Here is a 16889-nt window from a genome sequence, read left to right on the forward strand (position 1 = left end):
TAGCACCGCCAACAGGCTGGCGGTGCTCCGCCGGGCATTCTGACCGCGGCGGTACAGCCGCGGGCAGAAGGGAAAGCCGGCGGTGTACCGCCGACTTTCCGCTGCCCATGGGAATCCGCCATGGCGGTGCAGCTTGCTGCGCCGCCATGGGGATTCTGACAGCCCATACCGCCATCCTGTTCCTGGCGGTTCACCCGCCAGGAACAGGATGGCGGTATGGGGTGTCGTGGGGCCCCTGGGGGCCCCTGCAGTACCCATGCCAATGGCATGGGCACTGCAGGGCCCCCCGTAAGAGGGCCCCACAAAGAATTTCAGCGTCTGCTTTGCAGACACTGAAATTCGCGACGGGTGCAACTGCACCCGTCGCACCTTCCCACTCCGCCGGCTCCATTCTGAGCCGGCTTCCTCGTGGGAAGGGTGTTTCCCGCTGGGCTGGCGGGCGGACTTTCGGCGGTCGCCCGCCAGCCCAGTGGGAAAGCCAGAATGACCGCTGCAGTCTTTTGACCGCGGAGCGGTCTTTCGGCGGGAACCGCTTGGCGGGCGGTCAGAATCACCCCCTATGTGTTTAGCCCTGCATCCTCTGCACAAACAGTCCCCAATGGCACTTACGAGTTTTGCACTACTAGTAAACCTGTGAAATATATACACACCCCACTTTAGGGGGTTCTTTCTTGCATTCATTCCTACAGTATGGGAAGCATGGGATGCGCGCCGGATCGAGGTTGCTGGAGCTACTCATATGGCCAGGGCAGCTGCACCAGTAATTTTGTAAACATAGCTCCTGTGGGCAGCTGCAGAGCGCTGCGGGACTCCAAGCGGGAGAGAGCCTGCGACCGGACGGAGGACTGAACAACTGTGCGCAGGTAAGCATATGAGGCGGACGGGACGAGGGTCCAGCCCGGGGGGCGCAGCAGAAGATCTAGCACAGTTGAGTTCAGTCAAGCCAAAGATCGTCCACAAACACAAGTTAAGGCAACGCGCGCAGAGCACCAAAAAAACAAAACGTTAAAACGGCGCTTAACATACTGATTGCTACAGTGTGACTATAAATAGCAATTGTACGATTTTAGCACCAATAAAAGTGTTATTGAACATTTTCAATGAATATTTTAATGGTGTTTTTTTTAACATGCCAATTTTAATATCATGTTGATATGCATTATACAGAGGTGATGTGTGACAGACAAAAACTCTACGTAATTCTCAGTTTGTGCACAATGCTGCCATTATCAATTAAGTTAGTGCATCTCATACCCTTTACCCAATTGCCTGAAAGTCAGATGGTTACATGAGCACCAACAGGAGGATTCTTTCAGCGGCTTTTACACATTTACACTCCATTTGAAGGTTAAGACGGGAAAACATCTGATCTTAAAACAGCACATTGCATGTATCTTTGATGCAATGTGTGACTCAGCTGCGGCACCGCAGAAAGCACGTTACTCAGCTGTTTCCTAAGCATGACAAATAGACGCCTTAATCCCAAACCAAACATCACAGCGTGCCCTAGCGCCGCCTCTTGAGAGCAAGTGCGCTCAGACCTCGCTGTCCTTAGGCTTGCATCACCGCTGATGTTCTCCGAGTCAAATAAGCAGACGCCCTTGTGAGAACAATGGGGGCTCCTGCCATGAGCCAATGAGCCAATGCTAAGCAGACCCGTCCGCATCTGACAAATGCAAGACAATGAGGAAAGTTTGTGTCTTTCATGTGCAGCACTTCTGGGTCATCCACTGAAATGAACAGTAATATAACAAGCATTTGGAACGCAATAGTTTCTTGTTTGCTAGAGTTAGAGCTCATAGCGTCGTAAATTACTGACTCGACTTTTATTGCCACACGGACTGAAAACAAGAAAGGGAAGAGAGCGAGGGTGAGCTGACCCTGGAAAAGCAACCCTCTGATGTTGGTTTATGTTTACAGAGGGAGCTGGTGGGGAGGAGGGACTGAACAAGCACCCACACTGTTGAGGTGAAGCAGGTAAATGCCCCAAAAAAGTCCCTTAAAGAAGAGATAAACAGGACATACCGTAATTACACAGTACTTTGTGCTGCTCCCATAGTGAAAAAAGGCAGGACAAAGAGGCAGAACTGACCACTAGCAAGCAAGGATTTTTGAAGGACACTGGAACTCACTCTACTGTATACTTTAGTATACAGCAGGCCGAGCCCTAACGCTCGACCTAAAAAGCAAAGTATCTGGGCCAGTCACAGATTATTTTTCCCCCAAGATGTAGCAAAAGTCACAGCTGATAGCTGGAAACAATTCCTGGATATGCGTTGTCAACTTGAGAGCCATGAACGCTTGATTTGGTTTAATTCATCCTTGCTTCTTTAAAAAGTGACTTACAAAGAAAAGACAATCACTTATGAGGAGCCTGCAGCACTTAAGCAAGTTGTTCTGCAACATAGAGGAGAAGATGTGAACACTTCAAAAAAGACTTGAATATATACCTATTTTCTCACCTGTTTTTTTTCTTTTTTATAATAATTAAATTATTGAATTTTCTCGAGGTTTACTGTTATGACCATTTTTTCTTTTCATATAACAACATTTTATTTCATAATATTTCTTTCTTATGATATGAGTAATCTGTTTTCATGTCTCGTTCCCTATTGGTCTCACTCTTATGTGATGTCTTTACCTAAGGCTAAGTCTAGGCTGCCCCGCCATCCTCTGGACTCCGAATGTTCTCACCGTCATCTTCTGGTGTTGTCACCCTCCTTTTCGTCTTGAGTGTTTTTTTATATGTTTTTCAGTCATAATTTGCACAACTTGTACTACCTCTCTGTTTTTGTGTGCTGCTCCCAAAGTGAAAAAAGGCAGGACAAAGAGGCAGAACTGACCACTAGCAAGCAAGGATTTTTGAAGGACACTGGAACTCCCTCTACTGTATACTTTAGTATACAGCAGGCCGAACCCTAACGCTCGACCTAAAAAGCTAAGTATCTGGGCCAGTCACAGATTATTTTTCCCCGAAGATGTGGCAAAAGTCACAGCTGATAGCTGGGGACAATTCCTGGATATGCGTTGTCAACTTGAGAGCCATGAACGCTTGATTTGGTTTAATTCATCCTTGCTTCTTTAAAGTGACTTACAAAGAAAAGACAATCACTTATGAGGAGCCTGCAGCACTTAAGCAAGTTGTTCTGCAACATAGAGGAGAAGATATGAACACTTCAAAAAATACTTGAATATTTAACCTATTTTCTCAGCTGTTTTTTTTCTTTTTTATAATAATTAAATTATTGAATTTCCTCGAGGTTTACTGTTATTACCATTTTTTTCTTTTCATATAACAGCATTTTATTTCATAATGTTTCTTTCTTATGATATGAGTAATCTGTTTTCATGTCTCATTCCCTATTGGTCTCACTCTTATGTGATGTCTTTACCTAAGGCTAAGTCTAGGCTGCCCCGCCATCCTCTGGACTTCAAATGTTCTCACCGTCATCTTCTGTTGTTGTCACCCTCCTTTTCGTCTTGAGTGTTTTTTTATATGTTTTTCAGTCATCATTTGCACAACTTGTACTATCTCTCTGTTTTTGTGTTTCGCCATGTTCTTACTTATGTTTCTTTACATGGTTCTAGTTTGCCTTCTCTTTTTCCTTGTACCTCGTTTTACTATACCTTTCTCCCTCCCTTTTCTTGCTAAGCATAATTCCTATTCTCCTCAATACCTTTCTTTGCTAATTTAGTCTTTGTAGACATATTAATTGTACATGGTACTGCTCCACATTCCAGGTTACTACTTGGAATATTAAGGAATTAGGTAATCCTATTAAATGCCAGAGGGTGTTATTTTATTTAGCAAAGCTATAAACAGATGTAGCATTACGTCATGAATTCCATCTTAGTGAGTTAGAGGTTGCCAAAATAAAAAGATGCTGGGTAGGACATGGGTTTGTTTCCCCTGCTCTGGGGAAGAAGAATGGAATACTAATTATTTTCCACAAAAAGCTACATGTTACAGTTGTTAACCAGAAGCATGACTCTGATGGTCGGTGCATTATTGTTATACTTCTCATTGATAGTGTCCCATTAACTATTTTTAATGTTTATGGTCTAGTTTCGGTTGATACAATTTGGACCACAATTTATGACAATTTGGTTCGATTGGAAGATGCTTACATTATATTTGGTGGTGATTGTGATCAGATTCATGATCCCATATTGGACAGAAATTCAATAGTCAAGTTTGTATGTCCTAAAATGCATTTGCAATTTGAACATCCATCGTAAATCATTATGTGACATTTGGAGATTATGCTACCCATATTTCCTGGAATATACCTTGTACTTGGCCCTACACCAGTCACAATCCCGAATAGATTATCTTTTTCTCAGTAAATCCTTCCTAGCCCAACATGTGCTTCATTCTGATATATGATCAATTCTGATATAATATGGCGCCTCAGTAAACACAGACCTTGATCTTATACCCTTTTCATCATAAGTAGGTATATGGGATTTTAATTCATAATTTTGTAATAAGAATCATAGTAATAAATTCATTTATAAAGCGCATAGTTGCTTCTAACAATGTGTTCCATTGCTAGCGTTTCACTCCCGAAACACAGAACAGATATACTGCTTAAAGACAGCACAATCAGATTGATATTAAAAGCCAGGTTGGTAATTTTTTCCTGAATGATAGCTGAGTTTTTTCCTGTCTAAGCAAAAGAGGAAAGGAATTCAACATCTTGGAAGTTAGGAAACTTTGGGCATCATTATGAGTTTGGTGGAGCAGATTACTCCGTCCCAAATGAGGTGGATATCCAGTCCGCTTTGTTACAAGTTCCATAGGGAATAATGGAACTTCTAACATAGTGGATGGAATATCCATCACATTTGGGACAGAGTAATCGCCTCTGCCAAGGTTGCAATCAGGCACTTGGGGTCTGCGCACGTTCCCAACACGTCCACCACTGAACAGCTCCAAGACTGTAGACTCATAGAGGCTAAGAGTGTTCAAGAGGGAAAGAGCGGATTAGGAAGGGAAACAGCAGGGAAGGAGACCTGTAGTAAGAAAAAGGTTAGAACACATTATATCTCCTGAAATCAATACTAGACTATGATTCTAAGCATAGTCATTCTGAAAACATGAACAATCTAAGAATTAAGTTTAAAATGACTAAGTTTCAAAATGGCAGAATACCTGTAAGGGAATAAAGATGGATTAAATGAAAACTTTCTTATTCAATTCAAGTACTTTCCTTTACATGAAAATCAGAAAAACATTCTGACTAAATTTTTAACCAATCAAATAAATCCTTTTTAAGAATGCACACTAGGACCATACATTATTACATCTAGAAACTCTGATCTTCTGTGTACTCGTAAAATGTTTCAACACAAATTGCAAATACTGTCGATTTTTATATCTATATCTATATATATAGTAAACACCATAAAAGGATTGTGCACCATGAATAACACAATATGGATTCAGGAAAAACAAATCACATAACTTGTCAACTCGAATATTACATGATAAATATCTTAGAATAGTGGCATACAATAAACAACATGAATTAAACTCAAGGAGAGATTTGTGCGTCTTGCCGATTCGAGTATCACCATGTAAAAAGCCGAGAAATGGTAGTACGCAAAGAATATCAAAGTCAAATCAGCATTAAACGAATCGCGCGTCTTGCCGATTTGTAAACCACAATGTAAATGCCAAGAAATAACAGCTCACAATGAATAACAAGATCAAAGTACAATGAAACGAATCGCGCGTCTTTTCCCGATTCTTAAGCCACCATGTAAATGTCAAGAAAAGGTAGCACGCAATGAACAACAAAGTTAAAACACCATAAAACAAATTGCGCGCTTTGCCGATTCTTAAGCCACCATGTAAATGTCAAGAAATGGTAGCGCGCAATGAATACCAAAGTTACAACACCATAAAACAAATCGCGCATCTTGGCGATTCTTAAGCCACCATGCAACTGTCAAGAAATGGTAGCATGCAATGAATAACAAGATTAAATTATCATGAAACGAATCGCGCGTCTTGCCGATTCGCAAGTCACCCTGCAAATGTCACAAACACTCAAACGCATATTTCACACGTGCAAAGTACTCTGTCAAATCATAAAAGAATTAGGCCCAAGAACATGAGAGTTCTCGATAACGGCGTCGGGAGGCCAGCCCAACCACCGTCTTACCGCCCAGAACAAGGATCTCCAAATGAAGAATGAAAGTCAGATGTCTGGAAGATCAAATAGGCCACTGGGACAGGAGCTCAGGAAGTAGCTGCTGCTCTGCACCGGGACCTCTGAATAGTGAGCACTTGGAGCTGGGCTGGCTCCTTTTTATAGAGTCTTGGCCCAGCCCACAACCACACCCAGGCATGTTGCAGGGTAAGTCTCTAGAAGGCCGTGGGAAGGGACCACACTCTAACACACTCTGAAAGCCTGCAGCAATACATTGCAAATGAACAGCATTTGTAAGCACATTAAAAATAAGTCTTCAGGATTGAACTCTGCAATGCAAAAGGTTAAATAACAACATATCAGCACAATGCATGAATTAAATTGTTTTGAGAGTGCTGGATTTTTGCATTCTAATCGCCAATAGAGCTCGCACTGCCCTGGTGTTGAAAGTACTCCCCTCTCCCAGACGCGCTCTAGGGCCTGGTTTGCCTGGATTAAGACGATGAAAGCGTCTCACAAGTACTGGAGCATGAACATCAGATGCGGAAACCCATGAGTTACTTTCAGGACCATAACCTTTCCATGAGATTAAGTACCATAGATTACACCCTCGTAGTTTAGAATCCAACACTTTCTTAACTTCATATTCTTCTTCTCCCTGTACTAAGACAGAAGCTGGATGAAGGTGGACCTTTTGGACTGCCCTTTTCAATAGGGAAGTGTGTAACACTGGATAAATCCGTAAGGATCTGGGCAATTGTAGTTTATAGGTTACCGGATTGATTTGCTGAAGGACTGTGTAAGGACCTACAAATTTGGGATTAAACATGTGCTTCTTCTTGAAGTCTATGGGGGTCATTACAACATTGGTGGTAAAAGCTGCTTACCGCCGTGCAGAAGACCACCAATACACCGCCGCGGCCGTGGAAATCCGCCACAGCTATTATGACCCACATCTCGGAATCCGCAGAAATTCAGACACCCATACAAGTCTGCCACACCAAAGGTCAGTGATAAACTGGCAAAAACAAAACCTCCACCGTCACGCCAACAGAAACACGCCCATGCTATCACGACCCACGAATCCACGCGGCGGTCTTTCAACCGCGGTATTCCATTGGCGGTACACACCGCTGCACTCAAAATACACACACATCTCCAAAACACCGCCACATTGGACAATTCGAAAGACACACACCTGATACACATACAAACACCACTCCCACACACCCATTACAATATAAAACACACACCCACATCACACACAAACCCCTACGACCAAAAATTCAGAAAGAAGGCCAGAGAGAGAGCACAGAATAGACAACCCCACCACACAGAGGCACACAACACCAACACCCACACAAAATCCACGCACAAAACACCACACACCACTACACATCACCACACTCATCACCACATACACCACCCCACACATCACCTACACCACCCCATGGCACGGCAAAGACACCCCAGGTTCTCCGAGGAGGAGCTCAGGGTCATGGTGGAGGAAATCGTACGGGTAGACCCACAGCTATTTGGCGCACAGGTGCAGTACACCTTCAAACCTAGGAAGATGGAGCTCTGGCGAAGAAGAGTCGAGAGGGTCAACGCAGTGGGACAGCACCCAAGAAATCGGGACAACATCAGGAAGAGGTGGAACGACCTATGGGGGAAGGTGCGTTCCATGGTCTCCAGGCACAACATCGTGGTACAGTGGACTGGCGGTGGACCTCCACCTCCTCCCCCACAACTAACAACATGGGAGGAGCAGGTCTTTACCATTAAGCATCCTGAGGGCCTCGGAGGAGTCGGTGAAGGAATGGGCACTGGTAAGTCAAATCTTAACTATCATATCCCCCACCCTACCTTCATGCCATCACACCCCCCACCCTCACCCCCTCCTCTATCACTCCAAGTCCTCACTAATGTACTAATAACACAAACCACTCATCCCAACACCAAGCCCTGCATGACACAACAAAGCATGGACACCCATCACTAAAGCATGCCCACAGCACATACCCATAACACCCCCCCCAACCATCATCACACAAGCCCCCACACAGGAATGCTAGCACTGGGGTACACGGCCACCCACCCATTGCACACCATGACACACACACATGCAATAATCATACTTGTACACCCCTGCAGGACCACTACCTGACGTCACCAGACAGAAGGGTCCAGACATCTCTACCCCACCCACAGAAGAGGCCCAAAGTGATGACAGCAGCTCTGGCCATCTGGCTCCAGATGACCAGCCCGGACCATTGTGGGCCTCGGGACAGTCAGTTCCCCTCACACAGGCACAGCCCAACACAGACCTTCCACCCTCTGGAAACACCAGCACAGCACCCACCCAGTGGGCCCATACCTCTGTACCCAGGACACATCAATCAGCTGTGTGTCCACCACTACAGGGAACCCAGGATAACCCACCACCCCAACAACAACAGGGACCTGGGGACAGTGGTAGTGAGCACACGGTCCAGGGGACAGAGGCACAGGAACACAGGGGAACTGGGAGGGCTGCCGTGCGATAGGGGGCGGACAGGCCAAGGGAACCCACTCTCCACGAGGCCCTCTCCTCCATCATGGGAGCATACCACCACTCCCAGGAGACGATGGCTATGGTCCTGGCCAAGTTTCAGGAGACCCAGCGCCTGCAAGAGGAACAGTATTTGGGCTTCAGAGAGGAACTCAGAACCATCAGCTCCGCCCTGGGCACCATCGTAGGGGTGCTGAAGGACATACAGAACACCATGAGGGACACCGTGGCACTCCAAGGGGCCCCTGATACTAGCATGGACGATGAACTGCCCACCACCTCTGCCGGCGCTAGTGGACAGGACGCACCGCCACAGGACCACCACACCAGCACCCCACCCCCTGCAGACGGAGAACCACCCCGCAAGCGGTCCCTGAGATCCAGGAACAGGACAGAGCACGAAGGCAAGACCCCCGCCAAGAAATGAGACCACCCTGATTGTCATCCCACTGTCCCAAATTGTAACCCTGTCCATATTGGAACTGCCCCAGCTCCACTTCCTATGCCCATATGGGCAGTGCACCTGTGAGACTAATAGACTGGACTCTGCCATGGACATTCCTCCACCATCCCCCCTCACCATTTTACCGCCCCCTCCAATATTTAGCACTTCAATAAACACCCTTGAACCACAAAACAATCTGGAGTCAGTCTGTGATTGAGAAAATGTGTATTAGCTATGACAGTGACAAAATCCGTTCTCAATAGTAATGTCAACATCCCTTTGTCACATATCACAAGTCCACAAAGGATGCAAGCAGATGACACACATTGGTAACCACACCTGTGAAACCGTAATGGAAATGTACAATTCAGTTACCAAATACTGGTTGAAATTGACAGACAGGATAGAGGTAGAAGTGTGAAAGTACTTGTAGTAGTCAAGAAAGTGTTCTCACCTGTGTGTCACTGGAAATATTGCTGTATGACTGAGTCCCTGTTGTCAATGTCTTCTTCCTCTGCTTCCTCCTCATCACTGTCCACAGGCTCCACAGCTGCCACAACACCGTCATCTGGACCATCCTTCTGCAGAAAAGGCACCTGGCGTTGCAAAGCAAGATTGTGAAGCATACAGCAAGCGATGATGATCTGGCACACCTTCCTTGGTGAGTAGAATAGGGAACCACCTGTCATATGGAGGCACCTGAACCTGGCCTTCAGGAGGCCGAAGGTGCGTTCGATCACCCTCCTAGTCCGCCCATGGGCCTCATTGTAGCGTTCCTCTGCCCTGGTCCTGTTATTCCTCACTGGGGTCAATAGCCATGACAGGTTGGGGTAACCAGAGTCCCCTAATAACCACACACGGTGCCCCTGGAGTTGACCCATCACATAAGGGATGCTGCTATTCCGCAGGATGTAGGTGTCATGCACAGAGCCAGGGAACATAGCATTTACTTGGGAGATGTACTGGTCTGCCTGTACATTCATCGAATGATAACTCTTCCGGTTCCTGTATACCTGTTCACTCCTGTGGGGGGGACCAGAGCTACATGGGTCCCATTAATGGCACCTATGATGTTAGGGATATGTCCAAGGGCATAGAAGTCACCTTTAACAGTAGCCAAATCCTCTACCTGAGTGAAAACGATGTAGCTCCTCATGTGTTTCAGCAGGGCAGACAACACTCTGGACAACACGTTGGAAAACATAGGCTGGGACATCCCTGATGCCATGGCCACTGTTGTTTGAAATGACCCACTTGCCAGGAAATGGAGCACTGATAGCACTTGCACTTGAGGGGGGATTCCTGTGGGATGGTGGATTTCTGACATCAGGTCTGGCTCCAACTGGGTACACAGTTCCTGGATTGTGGCACGGTCAAACCTGTAGGTGATGATTAAATGTCGCTCCTCCATTGTCAACAGGTCCACCAGCGGTTGGTACATCGGAGGATTCCGCCATCTCCTCACATGTCCCAGCTGACGGTGCCTAGGAAGGACAAAAGAGTCCACAGAGTCAAGCAACTCAGAGGTATGTACCCACAGCTACACAGAACACGAAACATAATCCAAAAAGTTGAGTGTTGAGTCCAGGCCTAGGTATGTGTGACGCAGTTGTAAATGAAGCCATGTGGGCCCCTGAAATGGCGGCTGCCTGACCTCTAAACTGGGACAATGGGATGTGAGGTAACTGCGCTTGCGTTGTACACCGTCGCGGTAGGCGGTCAAGGCCGCAGCGCAATGCTGCATTGGTTAACATTGGACCCTATGGGTCCCTGGAGCCAATGACGAAGTGCACCGTCGGTGATGATACGCACCGCTGCGGACGTCACCGCCGTGGACGTGACCGCCATTTTCTATCTGTTGAATCACTCGATACCTGATCTTTGACAGGAGAGGACCTATACTGCAAGTGCTGCTGTGACCTCGGTCTGGAAGAGACTATGGCACGTGCGTCTGGGGAAAGGGCCCCTGCCTTCACTGCACAGGAGTTGGAGAAGCTCGTGGACGGGGTCCTCCCCCAGTACACGCTACTCTACGGTCCTCCAGACCAACAGGTGAGCACATAGGGTGCAAGTTGTATGGGCTATGCCTGGGTGGAGAGGGCTGGTCGTAAGAAGGAAGGGGGCAGAGTTCTGTGAGCATGAAGGACTGTGAATGCATGTGCCACATGGCAAGGGCAGGGATGTGGGCCACTCATGTCGACGGTGCAGTTGGTAATGACTTCTCTCTTCTTCTTCCCCTGTACATGTCATGTAGGATATTTGGCGTGCCACCGCCAAGGATGTCCGGACCCTGGGGGTCCACCAGAGACAGAGCACCCACTGCCGTAAAAGATGGGAGGACATTCGCTGCTGGTGCAAGAAAATGGCGGAGGCTCAGCTGGGGATGGCCTCCCAACGTGGGAGGGGTGCCCGTCGCACCATGACCCCCCTGATGTTCCGGATCCTGGCGGTGGCCTACCCTGAGTTGGATGGGCGCTTGAGGGCATCACAGCAGACACAAGGGGGTGAGTACACTCCCATTCTGCTGACTTTGCGCGCAGTGGAGGGGTCTGGGTGGGGGAGGAGGGCTGTGGGTTTCCCTAGGCCAGGGCGAGTTCCGTAGGCTACGCCCCTCCGTAATGCAGGCCATGTGCCACTCAACCCTACCTCTGTAGAGTGCCAAGTACAGGTATACATGCCCCTGTGTCATCCATGTGTGCAGATGTCGACCATAGCCATGTAGGCCATATCCCAGGAACTGCATCTGTAGAGCCCAACAGTGTGGCGTAGTGCAGGGGGCTGCTGTGTCTGTATTGTCCACCAATGGTAGCAGTAAGCCATGCACTCAACCTGTCTTTCTTCTGTTGTCCCCCCCCCCATTTTTGTATTCTCCCTGTTCTTTTGTGCATCAGCATCATCAGGCGGAGGTTCAGTGGCACCGGAGCATGAGGGGGCTGCATCCCAAATGGCCATGGAGGGCCACACCACGGACGCCGAATACACCAGTGGGACGGAGGGCGAGGGGAGCTTCACGGCAGTCACTGGATCAGCAACCAGCGACACGGACTCGTCCTCCGATGGGAGCTCCCTTGTGGTGGTGGCAACATCTGTGCCCCCCACTTCTACAGGTACAGCCGCCACCCCCCTACCAGCACCGCCCTCCCAGCAGCCCCTCAGCCTTCGCCCCGTGCCCGCTCACCCAGGAGGGTGGGCATCACCTTCGCCCCAGGCACCTCAGCCCCTGCCCATGTCACCACTGCTGCCCTCAGTGAGGAGGCCATTGACCTCCTCAGGTCACTCACTGTTGGGCAGTCTGCCATTGAGAATGCCATCCAGGGTGTAGAAAGGGAGTTGCAACACACTAATGCATTCCTGGAGGGCATTCATTCTGGTCAGGCTGCCTATCATCGAACCCTGCAATCTCTGGCCTCAGCACTGATGGCAGCCATTGTCCATGTGTCTAGCCTCCCCCCTCCAACTTCCTCCACCCAGACCCAATCCCCTGTACCTCTGCCTATCCCAAGCACACCATCAGACCAGCCTGCACACACGTCAAAACACAAGGGAAGCTCAGGCAAACATAGGCACCACACATCCCACAAGCACTCACACAAGCATCACCCACATACAGACACAGCAACATCCACTGCCTCCACTGTGTCCCCCTCCTCGTCATCTCCCTCCTCCCTCCCAGTGTCGTCTACACTCTCACCTGCATGCACTACCACTACAGCCACTAGGACTCGCACCAGCACACCCACCACCACACCCCGCTCACCTGCACTCACCACCCCCACCACCATTTACACGTCCCCTGTGTCCTCTCCGAGTGTGTCCGTGACGCCCCCTCCCTAAGTACACAAATGCGGGCACACACACACCCAACATCCATCCACCTCACGACAGCCTCCAGAACATGCACCTGCACCCAAATCACCCAAAGTTACACCTCCTACAACCACCTCCTCTTCCTCCACTCCCAGACCCCCTCCAGCTACCCGTCCCAGTGTTCGTCAGAAACTTTTCCTGAGCAACGTTGACCTCTTTCCCACCACCCCTCCCCTCCAATTCATAGGTCCCGTACTAGCACTACAGCCAAAAAATCTCCGTTACCAGTGGTGCCTGTTAGAGTTGTGTGGAGTGCACCGGGCACCAGGGCAGCCAGTGTGACACAGAGCCAAAGCAGAGCCAGTCCCCCCCCTGTGAAGCACCAGAAGTTGGACAGTGCCTGACGGGATAGGTGTGAGAAAACAGGGCTGATTGCAGAGGCCCCCTAACTTTTTGCCCCCTTTTTCCACTTTTTGCTGGTATTTTCCTGACTCTGATGGTGCCTGGGTACTGCTAACCAGTCCCAGGGCCTGTGCTCTGTGTAAAATGGATATGCAAATTAGGCTAATTATAATTGGCTAAGTTAACCTACCTATAAGTCCCTAGTATATGGTAGGGCATGTAGGTTTAGGGACCACAGCATAGGTAGTGCACCCATATGTGCACTGCTGAGGTGCCCAGTGTCATTTTAAAGGCAGGCCTGCCTTGCTGGCTCCTTTTAAATTAAAGTTGTATGCAAATTCGACTTTGGAATTAAAAGTAGTTCCAAAGTCTTAAACTACATTATTTTTGCATATAAGTCACCCCTAAGGTGTGCCCTATGTGCCCCTAGGGCTGGGTGCCATGTAACTATAGGCAGGGACTTTATAAAAATAGTTTCATAAGCCCTGGTGAGGTAAAAACAGCCAAATTTGTTTTTCCCTCATTGTAGTAAATGGCCTTCATAGGCTAGAATGGGGAGACTTTATTTTAATTTTTAAAGTCTCCTTAAATGATGCATACCAATAATTTGGTATCAAATTAATTGTTGTAATAAATCCCACAACTTCCAGTTGTTGGATTTAATATAACTTATTCAGGTAAAGAGTTTTAAACTTTACCTGAAAAGTTGGCAATGTCAGCCCTGCATTGTTTTTGCTGCTGTGCTCTGATTGGCCAGCCTCTAGCAAGTCTGGCCAGGCTGCCTTGATGAGGTGTGAAGTGGCCTGGCTTCACACAAAGGAATGTGCCTGTGGGAGGGAATCTCCCCTCAGCAGATGGTGAGGCAGGAAGGGGGAGGGCTGCCAAACTGGTCTTCAAAGACAGAGAAGGACATTTGGAGCAACCAGCAACACCCCCACATCCTGCAACCCCAGACAACTAGGTGCCCCATTGATTAGATTAGGAGAAGGCAGAAGAGGGGTATGTTTATGATTTTTTGCCACACCAGTGGGTGGGCTCAGCCAGATGTAACCTCCAAAAATCAGATTCAGCCATGATGGATTTTTGGAGAATGTTGCCTCCTGGGATTGATTTTTGCCACACTTTGAGAAATTAGCCTCTTTCTAGCCTTGTTACCCCCACTTTTGGCCTGTTTGTGAGTGTGTGTCAGGGTGTTTTCACTGTCTCACTGGGATCCTGATAGCCAGGGCCCAGTGCTCATAGTGAAAACCCTATGTTTTCAGTATGTTTGTTATGTGTCACTGGGACCCTGCTAGTCAGGACCCCAGTGCTCATAAGTTTCTGACCTATATGTATGTGTTCCCTGTGTGATGCCTAACTGTCTCACTGAGGCTCTGCTAACCAGAACCTCAGTGGTTATGTTCTCTCATTTCTTTCCAAATTGCTGAACAGGGCAAAGACCGCCATGGCAAACACTGCTGAACAGGGCAAGCACCGCTGAACAGGGCAAAGACCGCCATGGCAAGCACCGCTGAACATGTCAGAAACTGCAAAGTCAAGCACCGCTGAACAGGGCAAGCACCGCCAACTCTAGCACCGCAAGCCCATGTGTGGCAGGGGCAGTGACGGAACTGGGACCGTGATGCACTCTGGGCACCAGTCCCCCTCCAGAACCAGTGGAGACATGCATGCACTCCGTCTGTTCTTAACAGGATGAAGCACTCTGGGCACCAGTCCCCCTCCAGAACCAGTGGAGACATGCATCCACTCCGTCTGTCCTTAACAGGATGAAGCACTCTGGGAACCAGTCCCCCTCCAGAACCAGTGGAGCCTGTTATCAACTTGAGAGACTGTGGCTTTGCACTCCCCAGGAGAAAGCAGTGGGCAAACCACCCACTATAGAGACTTGTGAGACTGTGGCTTTGCACTCCACAGGATGGTACAGTGGGCAAACCACCCACTGAAAAGACTTGTGAGACTGTGGTTTTGCACTCCCCAGGATGGTACAGTGGGCAAACCACCCACTGAAAAGACTTGTGAGACTGTGGCTTTGCACTCCCCAGGATAAAGCAGTGGGCAAAACACCCACTATCGAGACTTGTGAGACTGTGGCTTTGCACTCCCCCAGGATGGTACAGTAGCCAAACCACCCACTGAAAAGACTTGTGAGACTGTGGCTTGGCACTCCCCAGGATACATCAATGGGTATGGAGCCCTCTCGTGGATCTGGCGTGGTGCTGTCATCCGGCTGAGGTTCCCCCCTTACCCTTCCCCCTGAGGTGCCTGTTGTATTTCGATCTGATGCCCCAGCAGTGTTCTCTCCGTTTTGCTCAGGTATCTAGTGTGGGCCTCGCCCATGCATTTTGGGGCCAGTGGTCCACAGACATTGAATGGTGCATACCTGCACTACTAATTGTGATGTATATTTTGTAGAATGTGTATATATATATCTGTATATATTAGCTTACTGTATTTTTATACATTACTATGGTTGCACTCATTTCCTTTTGTCTTTGCATTCTTCCGGGGGGATTGGGGGTTGTTACCTTAATGTTCGGATATGCATTGGTGTGTGTGTTGTAGTGGGTGAGGGTCGGGGTGGGTGTGTTGCGTGTGTGTGTCCCTGACTTTTGCCTCCCCCTTCCCCTATGTCGTAGGTGCAGTACTCACCGTTGTCTTCGGTGCCGCCGTTGATGGTCATCGTACAGGAGCAGGAAGACTATCGCAGGGAGTATTTGGAGTTCCGGCTCCATGGTGCCCTCCTTCCTCGTGGAGTGTTTGAGGTGAGTGTTTTCCCTTTCAAATGGCTGTTTCCGCCGTGTTTTTATCCACGGTGAATCCGCCCCGGAAAAGGTGGCAGATTGGTAGGGTGTGATACTGTGGGCGGTACTTTGTCTTCCCCATGTGTGTTGGCGGTGACCGCCACGCTGCTTGTCTGTACCGCTGTGGCGGTCGGAGTGTTAAAGTGGCTGTGTTTGTTGGCTGTTTCCGCCACGGTCATAATTCCCTTTTTTTCCGCCGGCCTGTTTACGGTCTTACCGCCACTTTAACACCGTCTGCCAGGGTTGTAATGACCCCCTATGTGTTTTGTGGAAAGCCACACTTTGTCACCTGGTTGATATTGCGGTCCCTCACAATGTTTTTTGTCATAATGCCTTTTGTATTTTTGTTTGGCTTTTTCTAAATGCTGTTGAATCAGTTTCTGGGTTTGATGCAAATGCTGAATGGTTTTTGACACAGCTGGAGTGAGAGAACTTTCTTGAGGAATTGTGATGGGCAGGGTGTCAGGATGTAGTCAATGGCATGGCCAAATAAACCAAAAAAAGGGTGTAACGCCAATAGAAGTGTGGAATGAGTTATTGTAAGCTAACTCAGTGAACCAGAGCATAGATGTCCAAGAATGAAGTGCCTTTTCAGCGTAGGCACGTAGGTATTGTTTCAAAGTCTGATTTAGTCTCTCCGTTTGACCATCTGTTTGAGGATGGTGACTAGTAGATTGCGTAGATGTCACTTGGAGTGTTTTACACCATGTCTTCCAGAAATTGGA

Source organism: Pleurodeles waltl, chromosome 3_1 (assembly GCF_031143425.1).
Source record: "Pleurodeles waltl isolate 20211129_DDA chromosome 3_1, aPleWal1.hap1.20221129, whole genome shotgun sequence".
Lineage (NCBI taxonomy): Eukaryota > Metazoa > Chordata > Amphibia > Caudata > Salamandridae > Pleurodeles > Pleurodeles waltl.